The sequence below is a fragment of the Ranitomeya variabilis genome, chromosome 5, assembly GCF_051348905.1.
Source record: "Ranitomeya variabilis isolate aRanVar5 chromosome 5, aRanVar5.hap1, whole genome shotgun sequence".
NCBI lineage: Eukaryota > Metazoa > Chordata > Amphibia > Anura > Dendrobatidae > Ranitomeya > Ranitomeya variabilis.
In genome coordinates, this window is record NC_135236.1 from 381,548,380 (window position 1) to 381,569,593 (window position 21,214).

The window sequence follows — 21,214 nt, forward strand, 5'->3', positions numbered from 1 at the left end:
GTGAGCAGCTAATGAAATTTGACAAAAACCTAGTGTACAACTAGCTCATATTACTGCACTACATTATGGGCGGAGTCTGCTGACATGGCTGTGAACTGTTGGTGACTGTTGGTGACTGCAAAGTTATACTGACAAATAGACAGTCACAAAGGATGGCAGGCAGCAAGGATTCTGGGAGATATATGGTGGAGGGAGCAGGGTGATAGCAGCACAGAGTATTTCAGGAGAGCAGTGTGCTGGTCTATGGGGGCACCCTGTTTGGTGCGCGGAGCAGCCAGGGATTGTACATAGAGCGCTGTCTTTTATACACATGGATGGACAGTCTGATTGTCTCCTCCTCAGAAATCCAGGAAACATTTCTGTGGATTGATGGCCTGTTCTGATCCAGACTTTGCATGCAAATACCCCATTCCCCTCCTCAGTCTTCCTGCAACTGAAGGAGGAGACGGTGGAGGAAGCAGAGAAGGAGGTTGTAACCTGGACTGATAAATGTCCAGAAATATTTGGTGGTGTATGGAAGCATGCTCTCAGTACAAGGAACCCAATTGTAGAAACACAGCAATTGGAAAAAATGGGAACAGCATCCAGTCCAGGTGGAGAAAATAAAGATGCTTTATTCCGCCATGGATACAATGTTTCAACCTACTATAGATCTTTATCAAGTATACAAGGCATTACAAATGGCAGACTTATATAGTGTGGAGGTACAAACACCATCAATCACCATGAAGGTACTGCCCACAGATCTAAATCACATATAATACAAAAAAATCACATACATATCACATATTAACAAGCAATATTTGATTATACATCTTAACCCCTTTACCCCCAAGGGTTGTTTGCATGTTAATGACCGGGCCAATTTTTACAATTCTGACCACTGTCCCTTTATGAGGTTATAACTCTGGAACGCTTCAACGGATCCCGGTGATTCTGACATTGTTTTCTCGAGACATATTGCACTTCATTACAGTGGTAACATTTCTTTGATATTACCTGCGTTTATTTGTGAAAAAAACGGAAATTTGGCAAAAATTTAGAAAATTTCGCAATTTTCCAACTTTGAATTTTTATACAATTAAATCACAGAGATATGTCACACAAAATACTTAATAAGTAACATTTTCCACATATCGACTTTACATCAGCACAATTTTGGAACCAAAATTTTTTTTGATTAGGGAGTTATAAGGGTTAAAAGTTGACCAGCAATTTCTCATTTTTACAACACCATTTTTTTTTTAGGGACCACATCTCATTTGAAGTCATTTTGAGGGGTCTATATGATGGAAAATACCCAAGTGTGACACCATTCTAAAAACTGCACCCCTCAAGGTGCTCAAAACCACATTCAAGAAGTTTATTAACCCTTCTTATGTTTCACAATAAATTTTTGGAATGTTTAAATAAAAATGAGCATTTAACTTTTTTACACAAAAAATTTACTTCAGCTCCAATTTGTTTTATTCTACCAAGGTTAACAGGAGAAAATGGACCCCAAAAGTTGTTGTACAATTTGTCCTGAGTACGCCGATACCCCATATGTGGGGGTAAACCACTGTTTGGGCGCATGGCAGAGCTCGGAAGTGAAGGAGCACCATTTGACTTTTCAATGCAGAATTGACTGGAATTCAGATGGGACGCCATGTTGCGTTTGGAGAGCCCCTGATGTGACTAAACATTGAAACCCCCCACAAGTGACACCATTTTGGAAAGTAGACCCCCTAAGGAACTTATCTAGATGTGTGGTGAGCACTTTGACCCATTAAGTGATTCACAGAAGTTTATAATGCAGAGCTGTAAAAATAAAAAATCATATTTTTTCACAAAAATGATCTTTTCGCCCCCAATTTTTTATTTTCCCAAGGGTAAGAGAAGAATTTGGACTCCAAAAGTTGTTGTACAATTTGTCCTGAGTACGCTGATACCCCATATGTGGGGGTAAACCACTGTTTGGGCGGCGCAAGGGAGAGCTCGGAAGGGAAGGAGCGCCGTTTGACTTTTCAATGCAAAATTGACTGGAATTGAGATGGGATGCCATGTTGTGTTTGGAGAGCCCCTGATATGCCTAAACATTGAAACCCCCCACAAGTGACACCATTTTGGAAAGTAGACCCCCTAAGACACTTATCTAGATGTGTGGTGAGCACTTTGACCCACCAAGTGCTCCACAGAAGTTTATAATGCAGAGCTGTAAAAATAAAAAATCTTTTTTTTTTTCACAAAAATGATTTTTTCGCCCCCAATGTTTTATATTCCCAAGGGTAAGGGAAGAAATTGGACCCCAAATGTTGTTGTCCAATTTGTCCTGAGTATGCTGATACCTTATATGTGGGGGGAACCACTGTTTGGGCGCATGGCAGAGCTCAGAAGGGAAGGAGCGCCATTTGACTTTTCAATGCAAAATTGACTGGAATTGAGATGGGACGCCATGTTGCGTTTGGAGAGCCACTGATGTGCCTTAACATTGAAACCCCCCACAAGTGACACCATTTTGGAAAGTATACCCCCTATGGAACTCATCTAGATGTGTTGTGAGAGCTTTGAACCCCCAAGTGCTTCACTACAGTTTATAACGCAGAGCCGTGAAAATAAAAAATCCTTTTTTATTTCCACAAAAATTATTTTTTAGCCCCCAGTTTTGTATTTTTCCAAGGGAAACAGTGTAAATTGAACCCCAAAGGTGTTGTCCAATTTGTCCCGAGTACGCTGATACCCAATATGTGGGGGGGGGAACCACCGTTTGGGCTCATGGCAGAGCTCGGAAGGGAAGGAGCGCCATTTGGAATGCAGACTTAGATGGATTGGTCTGCAGGCGTCACGTTGCATTTGCAGAGCCCCTGATGTAACTAAACAGTAGAAACCCCCCATAAGTGACCCCATATTGGAAACTAGACCCCCCAAGGAACTTATCTAGATGTGTTGTGAGAACTTTGAACCCCCAAGTGTTTCACTACAGTTTATAACGCAGAGCCGTGAAAATAAAAAATATTTTTTTTACACAAAAATTATTTTTTAGCCCCCAGTTTTGTATTTTCCCAAGAGTAACAGGAGAAATTGGACACCAAAAGTTGTCCAATGTGTCCTGAGTACGCTGATACCCCATATGTTGGGGTAAACCCCTGTTTGTGCACACGGGAGAGCTCGGAAGGGAAGGAGCACTGTTTTACTTTTTCAACGCAGAATTGGCTGGAATTGAGATCAGACGCTGTAGAATCTGCTAAGTTTTGGGGTGCCAGTTAATACTAATTAACAAGAATTACTGGATCTTTAAAAGGGGGTTTATTACAAACAAGGTATTTACAATGACATACATAAGGGAAGTCTAACTAAGGGACAAGGGTAAATTAAAGGGAAGGGGTAGTAGGAGAGGGCAGAGGAAACTGGGACGTGGGGAAGAGAAGATACATAACTGATCCTTACATATATATTAAACCAATACACATCCACACCCACATACAAGCCATGACTCCACCCTTGCTTCCGGTATCTTCTGTGGCAAATGTCCAATCGTCTTCTGGCAATGTGAACGCTGTCATTGGCTGCAGTAATCATCACCTTCCTGCAGATGGCATCTTCGTACTTGGGAAGAAAGTTCTTGTGTAGGACAGGTTCAAGTCAATTTGGGCTGGCTCCAACATGTCCATTCAAAGAACAATGGTTTATCACCCAAACACCACAGGCATTGTGTATCAATATACATATCCATAGGCCGAAGACAGGATATCTATCTCAGGACCACTGGCTTATAATGGAAACCCACATGAGTTTTGTACATATGTAGATAATGATAGGTCACAAACAGGATAGAGGCTATTCATTCAAGATTTCCACAGTGTACACCTATATCCTCCATTAGGTTGGAGGGCCAATATTCATTTAGCATGTAGATGCACCTCTGCCTTATCACTGAAACAAAGGACATCACACAAAAGAACACAGGCCTGACCGCCTAATAGTTTTACACAGTCTTGTATCTGGTTTATCTCATCAACAGAGTCCAGGAAATATTCAGCACTCATAAATTCAATATTTCTCAGTGATTTATATGATACGTGCATTGTCCATGTTGTCTCCAACAGACGCAATGTCGCATTTGGAGAGCCCCTGATGTGCCTAAACAGTGGAAACCCCCCAATTATAACTGAAACCCTAATCCAAACACACCCCTAACCCTAATCTCAACTGTAACCCTAACCACACTCCTAACCCTGACACACCCCTAACCCTAATCCCAACCCTATTCCCAACTGTAAATGTAATCCAAACCCTAACTCTAACTTTAGCCCCAACCCTAACTTTAGCCCCAAACCTAACTTTAGCCCCAACCCTAACCCTAACTGTAGCCCTAACCGTAGCCCCAACCCTAACCCTAGCCCTAACCCTAGCCCTCACCCTAACTCTAGCCCTAACCCTAACCCTAACCCTAGCACTAACCCTAATGGGAAAATGGAAATAAATACATTTTTTTAATTTTTCGTAACTAAGGGGGTGATGAAGGGGGGGGGGTTAATTTACTATTTATAGCGGGTTTTCTAGCGGATTTTTTATGATTGGCAGCCGTCACACACTAAAAGACGCTTTTTATTGCAAAAAATGTTTTTTGCGTTACCACATTTTGAGTGCTATAATTTTTCCATATTTTGGTCCACAGAGTCATGTGAGGTCTTGTTTTTTGCGGGACGAGTTGACGTTTTTATTGTTAACATTTTCGGGCACGTGACATTTTTTGACCGCTTTTTATTCTGATTTTTGTGAGGCAGAATGACCAAAAACCAGCTATTCATGAATTTCTTTTGGGGGGGGCGCTTATACCGTTCCGCGTTTGCTAAAATGGATAAAGCAGTTTCATTCTTTGGGTCAGTACGATTACAGCGATACCTCATTTATATCATTTTTTTATGTTTTGGCGCTTTTATACGATAAAAACTATTTTATAGAAAAAATAATTATTTTTGCATCGCTTTATTCTGAGGACTATAACTTTTTTATTTTTTCGCTGATGATGCCGTATTGCAGCTCGTTTTTTGCGGGACAAGATGACGTTTTCAGCAGTACCATGGTCATTTATTTCCGTCTTTTTGATCGCATGTTATTCCACTTTTTGTTCGGCGGTATGATAATAAAGCGTTGTTTTTTGCCTCTTTTTTTTTTTTACGGTGTTCACTGAAGGGGTTAACTAGTGGGACAGTTTTATAGGTCGGGTCGTTACGGACACGGCGATACTAAATATGTGTACTTTTATTGTTTTTTATTTTTATTTAGCTAAAGGAATGTATTTATTGGAACAATATTTTTTTATTATTATTATTTATTTAGGATTTTTTTTTTTTTTTTTTACACATATAACTTTTTTTTTTTTTTACATTTTTACTTTGCCCCAGGGGGGGCATCACAGTAAATAGACAGATCGCTGATCTGACACTTTGCTGTGCACTGTGTCAGATCGGCGATCACACAGCAGAGCAGGGAGGCTTCCCGATGCCTGCTCTGAGCAGGCGCTGTGAAGCCACCTCCCTGCAGGACCCGGATGCAGCCCCGCAGCCATTTTGGATCCAGGGACTGCAGGGAGGAGACGCTCGGTACAAGGTGAGCACATCGCCTTGTACCGATCGTCTCAGGGAAGCACGCAGGGAGCCCCCTCCCTGCACGATGCTTCCCTGTACCGCCGGAACACTGCGATCATGTTTGATCACAGTGTGCCGGGGGTTAATGTGCCGGGGGCGGTCCGTGACCGCTCCTGGCACATAGTGCCGGATGTCAGCTGCGATAGTCAGCCGACACCCGGCCAATCGCGCTGGACGTACTATTCCATCCTTGGGAAGTAGGGCCCACCCCACATGGATGGAATAGTACGTCCGATGACAGAAAGGGGTTAATATATACTTACCTTGTAATGTCTTCACATCCTGTTCCATCCAGATGTGTCCGGATCCCAGAATTCCAAGTGGCAGAAGTTCACCGACCTCCATATGTGATGGGTGTCTCAATATGGAAACTGCTGGTGGTACCAGCCTCTTGCGCGGTACCACCAGCGGAACACTGTCGCACCACACACACACTGTATACGCCATACGCACCACACACACACACACACTGTATACGCCGTATGCAACACACACACACACACTGTATACGCTGTACATAGCCTATTGTGCAGTACCATCTGCGGAACACCGTCGCAAACATGCCACCGCCGGGATCATGCGAAGTTTTAATGTGACCGCCGCTATCTGTCTGCACAAAGATGGCAGCGGTCTGATTTACTGAGCCTGCACAAATTCAGAGATCACAGGAGGATTCATTTTGTCAGGTAAAATATTCAACTGACTGTTTTTAACCCCTTTCTGACCTCGGACGGGATAGTACTTGAGCACTTGAGGGCACGTGCCTAGGGCGGGGACGACGCAGGGAGCGGCACCTGAGCAAAGTTTGTTGTTTTTGTTTTTTTTTCCTGGGTCACCTCCCGACCGACCAACCCCCCCGCTCCCCCGCGCGCCCTCCCCCCCGGCCGCCTCCCACCCACCCTCCTTGAAGACAATACTCACCCTGCTCCAGCGATGCCTGGTCTCGGCGTACACAGCTCGTCCTGAATGAGCGGTCACGTGGTACCGCTCATTAAGGTCATGAATATGCGCATATTCATGACCTTAATGAGCGGTATCACATGACCGCTCACGCAGGAAGAAGGTGCTGCACCGGGAGTTGGGACAGAGCGAGAGGGATGTTGGCGCGGCCGCGCGGTGAGGAACAGGTAAGTATGAGGGGCAGGGGATGGACGGGGGATGGGGGGATGAAGGAGGACATAAGTCGGCGCACGATGCAAGATGGGAGCAGGGGGGGAGAGGGATAAGCCATGCATTCAGGGGGGGGAATATGAGCCATGCATTCAGGGGGGGGAATATGAGCCATGCATTCGGGGGGGGAATATGAGCCATGCATACAGGGGGGGATATGAGCCATGCATTCAGTGGGGGAATATGAGCCATGCATTCAGGGGGGAATATGAGCCATGCATACAGGAGGGGGGGAATATGAGCCATGCATACAGGAGGGGAAATATGAGCCATGCATACAGGAGGGGGAATATGAGCCATGCATACAGGGGGGGAATATGAGCCATGCATTCAGGGGGGGAATATGAGCCATGCATACAGGGGGGGGGGATATGAGCCATGCATACAGGAGGGGGAATATGAGCCATGCATACAGGAGGGGGGGATATGAGCCATGTATATGGGATGGGAGGGAGATGAGCCATGCATACAGGAGGGGGGGTCATTATACAGTATTGAGCATCATGTGTGGCCGTTACACAGTATGGAGCATCATGTGTGGCCAATAGCCATTATACAGTATGGAGCATCATGTGTGGTCATTATACAGTATGGAGCATCATGTGTGGCCTTTATACAGTATTGAGCATCATGTGGGATCATTGTACAGTATGGAGAACTGTGTGGCCGTTATACAGTATGGAGCACTATGTGTGGCCATTATACAGTATGGAGCACTGTGTGGCCATTATACAGTATGGAGCACTGTGTGGCCATTATATATTATGGAGCACTGTGTGGCCATTATACATTATGGAGCATCATGTGTGGCCATTATACACTATGGAGCATCATGTGTGGCCATTATACAGTATGGAGCATCATGTGTGGCCATTATACAGTATGGAGTGTTATGATCTGGTGGCCTAAGAGCAGCATGAGACGTACTCTGGAGAAGGTGGTACCTGTACTGACCGCAGAACCTTAACTTAACACCGCAACTAGAAGTAGCCGTGGAATGTACCTATCACTCCCTAGACATCTCGACACAGCCGGAGGACTAATTACCCCTAGAGATAGAAAAGGGAAAACTATCTTGCCTCAGAGAAAATTCCCAAAGGATAGCCAGCCCCCCACAAATATTGACTGTGAGAGGAGAGGGAAAAAACATACACAGACTGAAATCAGAATTTAGCAAAGGAGGCCACTTCTAGCTAAATAGAAAGGATAGGACAGAGTACTATGCGGTCAGTATTAAAACACTAGAAAATATCCACCACAGAAAATACAAAAATCTCCACAGCTAAATAAAGATATGGAGGGTATATCTGCATCTCCAGAGATACCAGCTTGGCTAAACAAATCCTTATTCAGACCAAGCTGGACAAGACAAAAACATGGAAAAGAACTGAACAATAAGGCCACAGCATGTGGACAGCAAAAATCAAGGCCAGAACTTATATTTCCAAGAATCAAATACGAAAAGAAAGTGGCACTCACCCAGATGTTGCTGAAAAAATAAATCGTCCTTTATTGAACTTTACATGGAGAGGCGGCTGGTGAGGAACGAGGGTGCGGGGAGTGAAGAGAGGACTACGGCCGTTTCACGCTTATGCGCTTCTACGGGTCCATGTGCACAGCTAAAAACGTCATTTCCTTTATAAGGAGGCAGACGTGGAGACGTGAAGAACAGGTGAGATTGTCAAACAAAAATATACAAAAGTATGTATAAAATACATAAAAACTGTGCATTTCAAACATCACTCAGTACTATATGAAAAGATAATTACAACTTTAACAAATAACGTTGAAATATATCATCGAACCCAATTTCAGAAAAAAACCGCCATATCTAACTTGTCATTAAGACCTAGCGGCCCTTGCGCGTTCGTTTTAACAATCCACCTTGCTTCTCGTTGAAGTAGTAATTTATTGTGGTCACCACCCTGCTGGGGATATTTGACCACCTCCAAACCCGCAAAACGTAACGTATCTGGGTTTGAATTATGGATGTCCCGCATATGCTTAATTAAGCGGGGACAGCCTTTACCTGTGGATATAGAGTTATAATGTTCTCTGAATCTATGGACAAGGGGGCGGATAGTTTTTCCGATATAGAAGAAAAGGCACGGACAAAAAATAATGTAGACCACAAATTTTGTTTTACAAGTAATGAATTGGCGAACTTTATGATTAATCCCCCCAATGCGCATCGGGTTATTTAGGTATCTCAGATGACAGAAGCTGCAGCTCCCACACTTGTGATTACCTGCTGGTATATGTTTCTGCATCCAATTGCTTTTAGCAGGCATTTGGGATGGCTCGAAAGACACCTTTGATGCGTTTGTAACACATCTCAATAATGTGAATGACGAAAACATGCAGTTTACCGCTTGTTTCGGGGGTAATTCGTTAGATTTCCTGGACGTGAAAGTCGATGTCGTGGACGGTAAGCTTAATACACGGGTACACAAGAAATTGACTGCGACAAATAGTCTACTCCATTTTAATAGCGCACATCCGGCTCACACAAAAAGAAGTATACCTTATAGCCAGATGGTGCGATATAGGAAATTAAATAACGATGATGGAGTTTTTAAAGAGCAAATATCTATGTTAAAAACAAATTTTCTAGAAAGAAATTACCCGTCTAGTATTTTAGCGACAGCGGAAAAGAGAGTGGGGAAACTAAAACAAATTGATCTTTTGAGAAACCGTAATAAAGGGAATCAACCGGGTCGGCAAATAAATAACCACCATAAATTCGTGTTCACCTTTACTCATAGCTCAGTGGACAAGGTAATTCATTCAGCCATTAACAAAAATTGGCATGTACTTCAAAGTGACAAAGATTTGACAGAAATTACAGCAAATCACCCACGTTTCGCATATAAGCGTACCAAGAATCTGAGTGATCTATTGGTAAAAAATCGCTTATTGCCTGCTAAAAGCAATTGGATGCAGAAACATATACCAGCAGGTAATCACAAGTGTGGGAGCTGCAGCTTCTGTCATCTGAGATACCTAAATAACCCGATGCGCATTGGGGGGATTAATCATAAAGTTCGCCAATTCATTACTTGTAAAACAAAATTTGTGGTCTACATTATTTTTTGTCCGTGCCTTTTCTTCTATATCGGAAAAACTATCCGCCCCCTTGTCCATAGATTCAGAGAACATTATAACTCTATATCCACAGGTAAAGGCTGTCCCCGCTTAATTAAGCATATGCGGGACGTCCATAATTCAAACCCAGATACGTTACGTTTTGCGGGTTTGGAGGTGGTCAAATATCCCCAGCAGGGTGGTGACCACAATAAATTACTACTTCAACGAGAAGCAAGGTGGATTATTAAAACGAACGCGCAAGGGCCGCTAGGTCTTAATGACAAGTTAGATATGGCGGTTTTTCTCTGAAATTGGGTTCGATGATATATTTCAACGTTATTTGTTAAAGTTGCAATTATCTTTTCATATAGTACTGATTGATGTTAGAAATGCACAGTTTTTATGTATTTTATACATACTTTTGTATATTTTTGTTTGACAATCTCACCTGTTCTTCACGTCTCCACGTCTGCCTCCTTATAAAGGAAATGACGTTTTTAGCTGTGCACATGGACCCGTAGAAGCGCATAAGCGTGAAACGGCCGTAGTCCTCTCTTCACTCCCCGCACCCTCGTTCCTCACCAGCCGCCTCTCCATGTAAAGTTCAATAAAGGACGATTTATTTTTTCAGCAACATCTGGGTGAGTGCCACTTTCTTTTCGTATTTGATTCTTGGAAATACCTGGCAGCATTTTCTGGTTGAGCACCATCCACAGCTGATTTCCTATGCGCTCCAGCGAGCCCGCTTTCATTCCTCGCCAGCTGAAGTCAATATGGAGTAGTGGATATTTATCAAGTGCCGGTTTTCTATTTTCCTCTATTTGAAGGTTCGCACATTTGGGTTTGTCTTGCAACAAACCGAGCACAGATACATTCCACTTTCATTGTGTTATATCAATTCGCTGTTATGGACACCGTTCAGGAGGATGTGATGGATGCGGCGTCTGGCGCGTTAATGGAGTCTGGTTTACTGGCTGGTAGAGAGGGTGCGGAGGAGTTCTTTATGGACTGCAACCATAAAGATGAGTTAACTTTAATCAGTACAAAGACTTTAGAAATGAAAATCCAAACCCTAGCAGAGAAGGAAATAAGGCTTTATTGGACTATTAAATCCCTTAAATCTTATGTGGACTGTGAACGTGTACCGAGAGGGTTGCGGGTATATAAGGATATCTCCCAATTTATGGAAGACCCCTCTTTCAAAGAAGCATGGGAAGCTATACACCTGCAATGCTCACGTAATCTATTGGCGTTGGTAATAGCACAAAACGAAAAGGAATATATATCTTTATGTGAACAATTGAACAAAGCTAAAATAGAACTAGCCACACGAGTTACTGAAGAATATAATAAACAGTTCCACAAGAAATTAGAAAAGAAATTGATAGTAATTCAGATGGATACGAAACAAAAGAAAAAAGAAAAATTCTTGAGAGATAAAAATGATTTTGCAACCGGACAAATATTCTCTTGGAACAAAAACAAAAGAAAGAACTTCCAAAGGAATAGTTTCTCTAAGAGACCAAATAAATATAGATCCTCACGAGATGGTTGGGTTACGGACTCTGACTCAAGTGGAATTGACGATGTGGAGATTAATGCACCTTCTGCTTCTGCTTCCATCATAACTAGCGTCCCTTTAGAAAAAAGATCCGACGGGGAGGTCCAAACACAAACGCGCGAAGGAAACGCAAGCAGGTGTCGTGGAGGAGCTAGACATGAATGGCCGAATGCGAATTGTTAACTTGTCCAATAAAAATTTATCCAAAGAGCAGACTAAAGTACTTTCCATGGGTCTAAATTTTTGCATCCCTACCGAATTTAGCCTAACTGACTTTAAAATAGACTTATTTAAAGCCACTAGAAAATTGCACCTAAAAAAGTTCTTTTCCAGCATTAAAAAAGACGGCAAGGAAAAAATCCCAAGTGTGACATCTACTGAGTCCCCAGCGATGATAGGTCCTTTGGGCTTTATAGCCTCTGTAGTACCAGATTTAAACGCCATTGAGGACGCACGACTTCTAGCTAATCTGTGTGAGGAAGGATCCGACACGGAGGACATATTACCTGATGAAACAAAGACAGCGGTCCCTGAATCCTTCAGGGGTGGTATTAAGTCCACTTTCATGCCCCCCATTACTCCGGGCAACCATATCGACTTGTTTTATGATTTAGTGGTCAAAGATGTTGAAGCAATTCTATATCAAAGACCCCCTAAGAATCTCTCCAGCGGAGAAGAACAAGCGATATATGAAATGCAGCAGTGGGATGATGTGGTCATAAGAAAGGCGGACAAAGGGGGTAATATAGTTTTATTGGAAAAAAATTATTATATTCAAGAAGCACTCTCGCAGCTCAATGATCGTACCACATATGTACCCCTGGACCATAATCCTACAAATAAATTTAAAGAAAAATTGAGATCGCTGCTTAATAAATATGTGGCAAAGGGTACATTAACTAAAAACAAAGCCGAAAAACTATTTCCAATTTCCCCCAATATACCACATTGGTATAGCTTGCCTAAGATTCACAAAAACGCCACTTCACCGCCGGGACGCCCGATTATATCGGGTATTGGATCACTTACGGAACCCTTGTCCAAATTTCTTGATTGGCTACTTAAACCCCTGCTGCATAAAATTCCTTCCTTTGTTAAAGACTCGGGGGAGTTTGTGTCTGTTTTGCAATCAGTTGACTGGCAACCGTCTTTTTCGCTAACATCTATTGATATTGTCAGCTTGTATACGAGAATACCGCAGGCTAAGGGTATAGAAGCAATATATACCATCTTGACCAACACCGATAAGGATCGGGATTTTATTGCCTTTATTATGGAAGGGCTTGAGTTTGTGCTTGCGCATAATGCATTTAAGTTTATGGATAAGTGGTTTTTGCAATGCACAGGCACTGCAATGGGCACGCCCGTTGCATGTGTCTTTGCTAACTTGTTCTTAGCGGCCTTCGAGGAGAAATTTATAATGTCAGTTCATAATCCCTTTCTGAAACATGTACGTAATTATTTAAGATTTGCAGATGACATCTTCATTATTTGGGATGGCTCGAAAGACACCTTTGATGCGTTTGTAACACATCTCAATAATGTGAATGACGAAAACATGCAGTTTACCGCTTGTTTCGGGGGTAATTCGTTAGATTTCCTGGACGTGAAAGTCGATGTCGTGGACGGTAAGCTTAATACACGGGTACACAAGAAATTGACTGCGACAAATAGTCTACTCCATTTTAATAGCGCACATCCGGCTCACACAAAAAGAAGTATACCTTATAGCCAGATGGTGCGATATAGGAAATTAAATAACGATGATGGAGTTTTTAAAGAGCAAATATCTATGTTAAAAACAAGTTTTCTAGAAAGAAATTACCCGTCTAGTATTTTAGCGACAGCGGAAAAGAGAGTGGGGAAACTAAAACAAATTGATCTTTTGAGAAACCGTAATAAAGGGAATCAACCGGGTCGGCAAATAAATAACCACCATAAATTCGTGTTCACCTTTACTCATAGCTCAGTGGACAAGGTAATTCATTCAGCCATTAACAAAAATTGGCATGTACTTCAAAGTGACAAAGATTTGACAGAAATTACAGCAAATCACCCACGTTTCGCATATAAGCGTACCAAGAATCTGAGTGATCTATTGGTAAAAAATCGCTTATTGCCTGCTAAAAGCAATTGGATGCAGAAACATATACCAGCAGGTAATCACAAGTGTGGGAGCTGCAGCTTCTGTCATCTGAGATACCTAAATAACCCGATGCGCATTGGGGGGATTAATCATAAAGTTCGCCAATTCATTACTTGTAAAACAAAATTTGTGGTCTACATTATTTTTTGTCCGTGCCTTTTCTTCTATATCGGAAAAACTATCCGCCCCCTTGTCCATAGATTCAGAGAACATTATAACTCTATATCCACAGGTAAAGGCTGTCCCCGCTTAATTAAGCATATGCGGGACGTCCATAATTCAAACCCAGATACGTTACGTTTTGCGGGTTTGGAGGTGGTCAAATATCCCCAGCAGGGTGGTGACCACAATAAATTACTACTTCAACGAGAAGCAAGGTGGATTATTAAAACGAACGCGCAAGGGCCGCTAGGTCTTAATGACAAGTTAGATATGGCGGTTTTTCTCTGAAATTGGGTTCGATGATATATTTCAACGTTATTTGTTAAAGTTGCAATTATCTTTTCATATAGTACTGATTGATGTTAGAAATGCACAGTTTTTATGTATTTTATACATACTTTTGTATATTTTTGTTTGACAATCTCACCTGTTCTTCACGTCTCCACGTCTGCCTCCTTATAAAGGAAATGACGTTTTTAGCTGTGCACATGGACCCGTAGAAGCGCATAAGCGTGAAACGGCCGTAGTCCTCTCTTCACTCCCCGCACCCTCGTTCCTCACCAGCCGCCTCTCCATGTAAAGTTCAATAAAGGACGATTTATTTTTTCAGCAACATCTGGGTGAGTGCCACTTTCTTTTCGTATTTGATTCTTGGAAATACCTGGCAGCATTTTCTGGTTGAGCACCATCCACAGCTGATTTCCTATGCGCTCCAGCGAGCCCGCTTTCATTCCTCGCCAGCTGAAGTCAATATGGAGTAGTGGATATTTATCAAGTGCCGGTTTTCTATTTTCCTCTATTTGAAGGTCAGAACTTATATTTGTTGAAAGGAACAGCAAAGCAGGAGAGAGCAGGCAAGGATGTGAATCCTCCAGGAACAATGGACAACTGGCACTGACTAAAGGTCAAGCAAGGCTAAATAGCCCAGTCAGGATTGCAAAAACTTGACACACCTGATGAATGCTGCGATCCAGAGACAGCAGAACTACCACTTATAACCACCGGAGGGAGCCCAAGAGCAGAATTCACAACAATGGAGCATCATGTGTGGCCATTATACAGTATGGAGCATCATGTTTGGTGGCCATTATACAGTATTGAGCATCATGTGTGGCCATTACACAGTATGGAGCACTGTGTGGCCATATTTTTGTTTGCTTATAAATATTGTATATGAAACAGTGTGATCGGCAGTGCTAAATAGCTGTGGTTGGGACGTGGATATGGGTGTGACTAGTTGTGAAATGGGTGTGGTCAGAGGCGTGGCCTAAAATTTGCCGCGGCTCACGTTTATACCTCCTTCCCTTTTTCAAAAGTTGGGAGGTATGGTACCGCATTTGCCAGATCATGGCAAGTGCCGCAAATCCCATAGGGAATGAATGAGGCTGAACGCAGTGTTGCCGTAAGTGATCCGTTACGCGGCAGATGCAGAAAAACTGCCGGATCTGCTGCAAAAGGCGACTTTCACATCAGCGATTCTTGCCAAAGTCACTGCCGATAGTGTCATACTCACCAAAGGGGGAGGCAGCACTAAAAGTGCCTAGGGCAGCAGAAACTCTAAATACGGCCCTGCCCGCTTTGATGCGGGCTCCGGCGGTGAGCCCGCATCAAAGCTGGAACATGTCAGCTGTTTTGAACAGCTGACATGTGCCCGTAATAGGTGCGGGCAGAATCACGATCCGCCCGCGCCTATTAACTAGTTAAATGCCGCTGTCAAACGCAGACAGCGGCATTTAACTGGCGCTTCCGGCCGGGCGTCCGGAAATAAGTGCATCGCCGACCCCCGTCACATGATCGGAGGTCGGCGATGCTTCTACATTGTAACCATAGAGGTCCTTGAGACCTCTATGGTTACTGATCCACGGTAGCTATGAGCCAACCCTGTGGTCGGCGCTCACAGCACACCTGCATTTCTGCTACATAGCAGCGAACATCAGATCGCTGCTCTGTAGCAGTGCCGATCGCGTTGTGCCAGCTTCTAGCCTCCCATGGAGGCTATAGAAGCATGGCAAAAGTTAAAAAAAAAAAAAGAAAAGAAAAATGTGAAAAAAATAAAAAAAATATAAAAGTTTAAATCACCCCCCTTTCGTCCCAATCAAAATAAATCAATTAAAAAAAAAATCAAACCTACACATATTTGGAATCGCCGCGTTCAGAATCGCCCGATCTATCAATAAAAAAAAAGCATTAACCTGATCGCTAAACGGTGTAGAGAGAAAAAAATTTGAAACGCCAGAATTATGTTTTTTTGGTCGCCGCGACATTGCATTAAAATGCAATAACGGGCGATCAAAAGAACGTATCTGTCTGCACAAAGATGGCACCGAAATGGTATCATTAAAAACGCCAGCTCGGCACACAAAAAATAAGCCTTCAACCGACCCCAGATCATGAAAAATAGAGACTCTACGAGTATCGGAAAATGGCGCAATTTTTTTTTTTTTTTTTAGCAAAGTTTGGAATTTTTTTTCACCACTTAGATAAAAAATAACTTAGTCATGTTAGGTGTCTATGAACTCGTAGTGACCTGGAGAGTCATAATGGCAGGTCAGTTTTAGCATTTAGTGAACCTAGCAAAAAAGCCAAACAAAAAACAAGTGTGGGACTGCACTTTTTTTTGCAATTTCACCGCACTTGGAATTTTTTTCCCGATTTCTAGTACACGACATGGTAAAACCAATGATGTCGTTCAAAAGTGCAACTCGTCCCGCAAAAAATAAGCCCTCACATGGCCAAATTGACGGAAAAATAAAAAAGTTATGGCTCTGGGAAGGAGGGGAGTGAAAAACGAACACGGAAAAAAGGAAAATCCCAAGGTCATGAAGGGGTTAAACAATATTTTACCTCACAAAATGTATCCTCTGTGACCTCCTGACATGGGAGGAGAAGACAGCAGATGGGGGAGAGAGCACACGGGGGAGAGAGAAAGCACACAGGGGTGAGAGAGACAGAGCACAGAGGGAGACAGCTCAAACGGGTAGCAGACAAGGGGGATAGCACATGGGGTAGACAGGTCAAAGAAGAGAGCACAGACGGGAGAAGTCAGCACATTGGGAAAGACAGAGTGGATAGGTGGGTGAGCACATGGGGGAGAGATTCTCAATGCTGCAAAGCCTGCCCCCATCATGACATTACCGCCCTCCCAATGCCATAGCATTGGGCCTCCATCTAGTATATCATAAATATGAAAGAAAATTTGAAAGAATAATTACTTGATCAATCCATAAGAATGTTATTTAATGCAATCCCATATCAGATAGTCCTCCAATCAACAATATGCATCCATGTCACTATGTATGCCAGTTGCCAATCCTTAAGCAAGGCCCATAATGATGTGTTAAGTTACTATGCAGGTCCAATCAGGATCATCATTGCTAAATGCACCGAAATGAAGTCAGATATTTGCCAATCACAGGTGTTCAGACAGTCAGAGCATGTCTGAACTTAGCGCCAAACACCTGTTGACTCCCAGCTCACCAACACCGAACAGCGCATGTGTCACCGCCCTGCGTCACTAAAGCACAGTCACCTGACTGTCGTCATGTGACCAAAAACCTTGCGACATCTGAACACAGTGGGCATGCGCGCTTGGTGTGTCAGTCGGGGGCGTAAACCCAGCCAGATCCATTGCAACGGGACCATACCATGTCAACAAGAACAGACAGCGCCTCTGGTCACATGATCGTGACCTGGATCAAACCAATGGTTTGTATCCCCATCAATAGATAAGAGGTACATCTGACAGACATTAATAGATTAAGGTAAAAAAAATGTAAAAATAGGTAGATAACAAAAAGAAAAGAAAAAAGGGGGAAAAGGGGAAGAGAGGAAAAGAGCAGAGGATAGGGAGAGAGAAAGATTCAATACCGATGTGATTCAAAGGAGAAAGGAGGAATACTCCAAGTTAAATATGTATATAAACTATATTCAACATTGAGGCCCCTGGGTTGTAGTGTACCCAGTGTAGAGATCCATCGCCATTCTTTCTTCCTCAGTATTTTTAATCTATCCCCCCTCTCCTTTGTACCGCAACACTACCTATAACCTTAAACCTAAGTTGATTGACCGAATGTCTATGTTCAGAAAAATGTTTAGGAATTGATAATTCTAACAATCCAGTCCTAAAAGTACTTTTGTGCTTACTAATATCTTCATTGTGGTCTCTCCCACATAAACCAACCGACATGGGCACACAATCATATATACAAGAAAAATTGACATACATGTGTATCTGTCTTTTATTGAATTTTTTTTACCCGTACGGGGGTGATGCAATGAATCGCCTTTCAATATGTTGCCACACCATGCACAACCCAGGCAGGGAAAATTTTCCCTGTCTGTGAGCGCATATCGTTTTTTGTAGTGAGACCCTGCAAGTGCCAAAGTCCGATTTGACTAATTTATCTCTCAAATTGCGGCCACTTCTATATGATTGCCTATAGACCGATTCTAACTCTGGAACAGATGATAGGCCCTGATGTAGCAATTATTTACTTGCAACACTTCAAGAAAACACACAGCGGTCCTGAAAAATTATTTCTTAGACCTAGAAATGGCAACTAAATAGCTGATGCCAACTATTTATTTCCCAAACTAGTAATAAACAGACAACGGTCCAGAAAATATATTTCTTTGGCCAATAAATGGCATCGAGATGGATGATACCAATTATTTATTTGCAACACCCCTAGAAAGCACACAGCTCATATATAGAATAAAAACATGGATATCTCTACAATAAAACATTGGATCACATATTTCAAGATATCATTATACTGTATTCAGCTTCCTATGACGTGTATGCCCATATGGATGGCTTAGGAGGGCTGGTCCTACTGACAGATTCTCTTTAACATTGCATACATTATTCTGGTCAATAAAACAGACCAAAGTAGTTCATGCTATGATTTTTTCCATCCAGACCATTGGTTCATGTGGAAAATTATCCATGTACACTGGCAAACTAGCTATAATGGGTCTATGTGTTCTCTGCAGGGTCGGACTGCTCCACAGGATAAGTGGAGAATTCTCCGGTGGGCCCCGCCCAGGCACCACACTGCTTATTGGCCGAAGCGCAGCTCCTCCACATCCACTGCAAGTGCTTGTTTTTGCATCTCTATTTAGAGAGCAGTGAACACTTTAAGGGCTCTTTTCCATTTGCGAGAAACACGTCCGTGTCTCGCATGTGAAAACCAAGCTCTGCTGCCGGCACTCCAGAGCGGAGCGTGCGGCCGCATAGCAACACATGGAGCTGCACGCTCTGCTCCCAAGTGCCGGCGCCAGAGCTTGGTTTTCACATGCGAGACACGGACGTCTTTCTCGCAAATGGAAAAGAGCCCTAATTCTACTACTAGCTGCACTGGTCATTGGCACAAGTGATGCTCCATCACATGGCCTCAAAGCTTCTGTACTGACTGTCATCACATGCACCACTCCTCACATTACAGTCCGCACTTACTTCCATAGCTGACTGTGCTGTTGTTCCTTCCGATCAGCTGTTGTGGTTACTCACTATCTGGATTCACTGTTGCTCTTCCCTGGGTTTAACAAGGCTGGACAGCAGTGATGCTGCCTTTAACATACCATAACACTGGTGTGGTTGCAATGCAGCGCATCAGGGTTAGTTTTGTTTGCGTGACTGGAATTGGGATTGGTCAAGCGCCTGCACCAGCACAGTACTCTGGCATGCTGATGGAGGAGCAGAGGGACAGAAGGCTCCATGCCGTTGCTTTCACTGGAGTGTGGGTGAGTAAAATTTGTGTTTAAACCACTGGTTCTTCTGCCCCAGCACTGTCATTAAGTGCTCTCAGGCAGTTAGGGGAGGGGGCCCTCAGGCAAATAGGTGTAACACAGTGGGGGAGTGGTCTCTAAGATAATTAGACGTGACAGTGGGGGAGTGGGCCCATGGACAATTAGGGGTGACAGTGGGGGAGGCAGCCTTCAGGCAATTAGGGATGACATTGGGGAAGTGGGCCCTAAGACAATTAGGGGTGATGTGGCAGAGGGGTCCCTCAGGCAATTAGGGATGACAGTGAGGGGGGGGTCCCTCAGGCAAGGTGTAACACAGTGGGCGAGAGGGTCATCAGACAAGTTGGAGTGACAGTGAGGGAATGGGCCCTCATTTAGAGGTGACAGTGGGGGAGGTGGCCCTCAGGCAACTAGGAGTGACAGTTGGGGAGGGGGCCTCAATTAGGAGTGACAGTGGGGGGCCCTTAGACAATTAGGTGTGACTGTGTAAGGGGGTCCTCATTCAAATATAGGTGACTCAGAGGGGGGCAGCCCTCAGACAATTAGGTGTGATAATAGGGAAGGGGCATTCAGGGAATAAAGGCCGAGTCACACATAACGATATCGTTAATGATATTGTTGCAACGTCACGCTTTTGGTGACGTAAGCAACGATCCCGCTAACGATCTCGTTATGTGTGACAACGACCAACGATCAGGCCCCTGCTGGGAGATCGTTGGTCGATGGGAATGATCAGGACCTTTTTTTGGTCGCTGATCACCCGCTGTCATCGCTGGATCGGCGTGTGTGACACCGATCCAGCGATGTGTTCACTTGTAACCAGGGTAAATATCGGGTTACTAAGTGCAGGGCCTCGCTTAGTAACCCGATATTTACCCTGGTTACCATTGTAAAAGTTAAAAAAAAACCCCACTACATAGTCACATTCTGATGTCTGTCACGTCCCCCGGCGTCCACAGGGTTGACTGTGTCAGCGCCGGCTGTAAAGCAGAGCACAGCGGTGACATCGCCGCTGTGCTCTGCTTTACGGCCGGCGCTGAAACATTCAGTGCAGGGAAGCTCTCGGCAGCAGCGCGTGCATTACCAGCGCTCCTGCCGAAAGCAGCTTTAACCCTGTGGACACCGGGGGACGTGACAGACATCAGAATGTGAGTATGCAGTGTTTTTTTTTTAACTTTTACAATGGTAACCAGGGTAAATATCGGGTTCCTAAGCGCGGCCCTGCACTTAGTAACCCGATGTTTACCCTGGTTACCCGGGTGCTGCAGGGGGACTTCGGCATCGTTGAAGACAGTTTCAACGATGCCGAAGTCGTTCCCCTGATCGTTGGTCGCTAGAGAGAGCTGTGTGACAGCTCCCCAGCGACCACACAACGACTTACCAACGATCACGGCCAGGTCGTATCGCTGGTCGTGATCGTTGGTAAGTCGTTTAGTGTAACGGTACCTTTAGGGTTGACATGTAAAGGTTTACAAGAAGGGAATGAGCAGAATCTACTTTCTTCGGAAGCTCAGGTCGTTCAATGTGTGCAGTAAAATGCTCGAAATGTTCTACCAGTCCGATGTGGCAAGCACCATTTTTTTTTGCTATCATATGCTGGGGCAGTAGTGAACGAGAATCTGATGCTAATAAGCTCAACTTATCAAGAAGGCAAGCGCGGCTGTTGGCCTCCGTCTGGACTCCTTTGAGGAGGTATTGGAGGATAGAATG